Source organism: Saccostrea echinata, unplaced genomic scaffold (genome assembly GCF_033153115.1).
Source record: "Saccostrea echinata isolate AGI-Se365-2 ecotype Australia unplaced genomic scaffold, CSIRO_AGI_Sech_v1 ptg000030l, whole genome shotgun sequence".
Lineage (NCBI taxonomy): Eukaryota > Metazoa > Mollusca > Bivalvia > Ostreida > Ostreidae > Saccostrea > Saccostrea echinata.
Window position 1 is genome coordinate 5,008,593 of NW_026889779.1, and position 6,000 is coordinate 5,014,592.

A 6,000-nucleotide genomic window follows, 5' to 3' on the forward strand; every position below is an offset into this window, starting at 1 on the left:
ACTTCACATTTCAGAAAACAGTATGATTAAAATTAGTTAATCAAGGTGCTTTGAGTAGCAAAATAAACCACAGAGCTTAGTCAATTTTAAAATGCACAACCTTTTCAACTCTTAATCATTCTTAAAATATTTATATCATCATTTCTGATTCAAGGGAGAACCAGAGATATGACAAGAAGTATATCCGTTGACTAATAAACATGTACATGTACATTGTGTTTTTTAAGTCATTAATGTTTGTTTGTTGTTAAATGTCCCTCTCGGGAATTTTTCACTCATATGGAGACACCAACACTTCAAAATAATGAAGACGTACAAGTCGGATTTCATTTTAGGAGTTTTCAACAATTAAGACGTAAAGAGATAACTCCTTCTTCTTGTCCCTTCCCAGATCCCTGTTTGTTCATGTATGCAAATTAATACTTTGTTTTGATATTAAAAAAAAGTCTGTGTTTTCTTCCGTTTGGAACGACACACTCTTTTGTTGAACAGCACCAGATTTTCATCACACACTTCACTGATCCACGTATTGAATCTGTCGTCGTCATCGTCATCATCATCATTGCCATCTGTATTTTGGAAACGTCTTCACACCCAGTCAATCTGTTGTCCAATGACTTACTTACTTCATTAGTCCTCTTCGTGCTTTCCTCCATCTCTGATCTTTCATCTCTTTTTCTACTGAACGTCGCAGTGTTTTCTTTGGTCGCCTTCTGTTTCACTTTCCTGTTGGGGTCCATCTTAAGGCTACCCTTGGTATATTTGATGTTTCCTTTCTCAGGACATGGCCAATCCATTTCCATCGTTTTTCTTTGATCTGGTCGGATACGGCAGCTGTTTGTGTTCTTTCATACAACTCCTAATTGCTGATCTTGTTCGGCCAGAATATCTTAAGTATTCTACAGCTCGGCATCTTGTTTGGAAGGTATCTAGTTTTTGAGTGATGTTGTTTATCAGCTACCAGGACTCAGTTCTCAGTTCATTGCTCTGTTCTAAAATTTTTCTCAAGGCAAATATCCGGTCTGTGTATGATTTTCCTTTTCTGAATCCATCTTGTTCTTTACGAAGGTATGAGTCTACCATTAAGGTCATTCTGTTTAAGATGACTTTACTTAGGACTTTGCTGGTAACTGACAACAAAATAATTCCTCTCCAATTATTTGTGTCAGCTAAGTCACATTTCTTGGGCAGCTTCACTATGAGACCAACCTTCCAATTATCTGGTGCTGTTTCTGTCTGCCAAATAGTTTGCAGGATATCGGTAAGGAGTTTGGGTGTTAATACTTCCTCAGCTTTCAACATTTCTGCATGAACCTGATCGATCCCTGGGGCTTCATCATTTTTAAGAAATTTGATGGCCTGTTTTTCTTCCTCTGTTGTTGATACGTCAGTATCAATGTCCAAAGTGTCTACACCTTTACTTATTTCAGCTTGTTCTGTTGATGGAATTCCTGCTTTAATACTCTTTTAATTTTTTTTTATTTTTCCAACAGGTAAGCTCTTCTTCTATACTGGAGGCCAATTCTCCATCTTGTTTTCGCACTGGTGTATCTGTGCTTTTGAATCCTCCACTCAAAGTTTTTGTGATGCGATATAAGGTCACCATGTCTTGTTTTGAGATAGCATCTTCTGCATCTTGTGCTAGATTTTCAAGATAATCCCTCTTGTCCCTTTGTGCATTTTTATTGACTTCTTTATCTTGTGCAGCCAGTTTAGCATAATTTGAATGAGATCTTGCAGAAAGAAGTCTGTCGTTGAATGGTTTCCAACTTAACATGCACTTCCCTAGTTTCCTACTGAGTAACCTACAACTCTGTTGTGCAGTTCATTGTTCCTTCCCGAGTAAAGTATCTGATGACCAGTGGTAAGTTTACGAGCCTCATTTCCTGTCCATCTAGTTTCACATGTAACTAGCTTATGGATGTCATACTTGTCCATTTCCATTAAGACTTGAGCCAATTTTCCTGTCTGGTAGAGGGTGCGGACGTTCCAGCAACCAATTCTACATACTTCTTTTGGATGGAGGATGTTCACTATCTGGATGTCAGTTTCCTGCTGGGTTTGACTGCCATCCTTCATGATTTCAGTTTCCTGAATAGTCTCTACCCTTCCCTTGGTACTATTATCCTCGGCTTTAGTTTCTGTAGCAGTTGATTTTTTTTTAAATGTAAGATTGGCTGACCCTGAGCAAAACCCCCTGGACTCGGAGGACCAGTGGTTTTCTGTCAGGGTTTCCTTCCCTTAGGTCACAAGTTCCTTTTATTCAAAGGCGCCGGAGACTTGCCAAAAACATCCGGAAAGTCACGCCGTTTAATGCCTTATCGTGTTAACATTTATAAAATAAAAGGTATTTAAACCGAAAAACTGCAATTTTGCCGGAAGCTAGAAAAGGCAAGTAGTAAATGACGCAAAAGGAAAATTGGCCGTATTGGGAGAAATGACACGTTGAGAAAGGCGGCAATCTTGGTTGAAAAAGACGCTACCTTTCCCGGAAGAGACACCGTCTTTGGTGGAAACGAAAAAAGATGCAATCTTGACCTAAAACGGAAAGGCCCGTTTTGTTACATGTACCAGTTCTGCGCTGGTTAAAGGGGGTACTTTTCTCCATACTACCCATTAAACTAATCATGTACTTTAATATACATTCAAATGTACCTTCAATCATTTATTTTTTCCCTAAATGTCAAACAAATATTTCCACATCAAATTCATACGTTGTTTTTATAATTGCCTTAAAAGAGAAAGTACATCGTTAATAGGGCTATTTGAGAGTTTTAAACTTTTTATTTTCGCTTATTTATTTATTTATTCCTAATCCATTTCTCTCCTTTTAGAAGTCAAGTGAGTCCTCTATGGTCTCTTAGCCAGTATACGTTGCAGTAAAAAAAAAAAGCAGCTTTTTTTTATTTATATCGATCCAGATCTAGAGAGAGTGAATTCATTATAACTCCCATCCGCGAGATGAAAAAATAGGTATGAACAGAAAAAGGTGCATATTTGTTCCAAATCTGACGCCTGTTGAGCATTCCGGATCATTTTGTTAAATCGATGTTCATCCACTTTATAATGATACTACTTTATTTTTCACAGTGTCCCAAAAATTAGCAGGTTCAAAACTTTACACTACTCAAATATATATATATATATATATATATATATATATATATATATATATATATATATATATATATATATATATATATATATATATATATATATATATTAAAGGTAGAAGTAAAAAAATGATCATGTATTTTTAAACCTGCTGACATCGACCATGATTGAACTGTTGATAATAATAGATTTTGCTACATCTGGCTAGGAGACCATTAAAGGTGCCACTTAACAAAAAAAAAGAGATTTATCATCTTTTTTGCTGTACACGTTGCAGCACATGTGTATTTTAAAAAAAACATTTGGAAAACTTTCAACAAAAAAAACCCCAAATAGCCCAATAAATGATGTACTTTACTCTAATAAGGCAATTATATTCAAAAAGCAAATCAGTTGTGTTTGAAGTTATGCAAAAAGTAATGATTAAGAGTATATAAAGGTACATGAGAAATACGTGGAAATTATTATTAGTCGTAAATGGTAGCATGCATTCTGTTTGTACTTTTATGACCTTGTATAATCTTAAGCAACATTTTTAGACGCATGACAAATACGAATGTAAGACAGCTCTACCCACCGACACCTCGGCCCATTGACACCTCGGCCCAATGACACCTTGGCTCAGACTGGTCGGCCCAAGATTTAAGACAGGTCGGCCCATAAAACGACACCTCGGCCCAAGCAGAATTTCATTAGGAAATATATTTATATATTTTTTTTTCAATTTTGCGGCTTGAATTAAATGCATGAGTTAAACACATCAATGAAGGATCGATTTTTTTAAAATTAATATTAAAAGACTTTTCACGAGCACATTGATGATAATCAAGGAATGAGGGGACAATATTATTAATTAAAGTGCTAACTGATAAAACAAATAAGATGCCGCGGCGCGTCCTTTGAAGGGTCAAGTACGTATCCTATTGGTGACAACGAGGGGTAAATTACGAGCTGGCTTAATTATCACACGGTAATTAAAGACCTTGGAAAATAAAACAATTATCTATCCAACCAACCAACCAACCACCCCCGTCATATTTAATTTTCATTTAAAAAATCATGTTATCGTCAGAATAAAAATAATACTATCAATTCAAACGCTGAGTTAATCTGTTTATTTGTCTTTTTTTCTGTAATCTCCTTAAAAATAAGTTTTAATACATATATATGTACATCTTTGAAACACTACAATGTACAAGTATATACCATTGTTACATTTGTACCTTGATCTCTAATCATCATTTATCATGCTAATTCTAATGTAGCACTTTTTTGCCTGCGGTTCAATCCATGTTGTATAAACCTCTTTGTGTATCATGAATAAAATAATTCTTAAATTCAATTTAATATTTTTTATCATAAAATTTTTCTTGAGCCGAAGTGTCTTTCATATAGCCCGACTTGTCAATAATCTTGACCTGTCAGGGCCGAGGTGTCAGACGTGACGGGCCGAGGTGTCGTTGGGCCGAAGTGTCTGTCTACCACAAATACTAGTAGTTCATAGAAGTTTTAACTAGTATTTGAACAATCCTCTTTGACAGAATTAAATTTTTTTTCTTTAGTTGATAATGTTTTTTTGTTTTGTTTTGTTTTGTTTTGTTTGTTTGTTTGTTTTTTGTTGTGGTTTTTTGGGGGGGGGGTGTTTTTTGTTGTTTTTGTTTGTTTGTTTGTTTTTTTAGTTTGTATAATGACAGAATTTAATGTCCCTTGAAAGACCAGTAACTATATTATTAAGTTAAATAAGAAAAGTACTGTTGTAGCCCAAAAAAAAATCTTCCAGAGTTGATAAAAAAATTAGACAGACAACCTGAACGATATGTTGTAGTTTTAGAAGACAAAGCTTGTAACAATATCGTCTTTTGTAAGGCTCAGTATAATACATGTAATTTAGAAGAACTTTTTTTTAATTCTACATCTGAACAGAATACATACACCAACTCATCCTCTCCAATTAGTTCTGTCAGCTAAGTCACCTTTCTTGGGCAGTTTCACTATGAGACAAACCTTCTAATCATCTGGCGCTGTTTCTGTCTGCCAAATAGTTTGTAGGATATCGGTAAGAAGTTTGGGTGTTAATACTTCCTCAGCTTTCAACATTTCTGTACCTGATCTATCCCTGGGGCCTCACCATTCTTAAGAAGTTTGATGGCCTTTCTTATTTCCTCTATTGTTGATACGTCAGTATATGTAAGAACTTTTTTTTTTTTTTGGTTTTTTTTTAATTCTACATCTGGACACCATACTTATACCCACAGTTCACTTTCTAAGGAGGAAATTCTTCAAATTTCAGTCTTTAACATTCCAGTCAACCAAAGAAGGTTCGATCTACCAAAGACATTTAAGCTGAAAGACATTTAAGCAATCACTCTCTTAACAAGAATCTGAAAAAGCCATTTGAAACCAAGCATTTGAGTGGGAAGTCTGCTTAAAAATATTCAACACGTCTCCATATTTGAAACATGCCCTACATAAGCATACGGAAAGAAACCAACGGTAAATCGAAAGGATCGATCGTTTTGCGATTAACAACTCTGTATTCGATTGACAACCCTAATATATATGTATGTAGTCTTCGTTGGTTTCGAGAAAGTATTTGATAGTCTGAGAAGAAGAATACTGTGGCATCCCAAGAAGCATTATGGCATTTCGGACACATTTTCAAAATATAATCAGGAATGCAAAGTCACGTAATACTTGAAGGACAACTAACGGAACTCTTCAACATCTCCATAGGAGTAGGGCAAGGATTCCTACTTTTACCTTTGCTATTTCTCTTAGTAGTTATTGGATCTAGAATCAATCAACGATAAATAGCCTCAACGGAATCCACAGGACATAATTTTCAACTCGATGACCTGTATTTTGTAGATGACATCGTCCTAATAT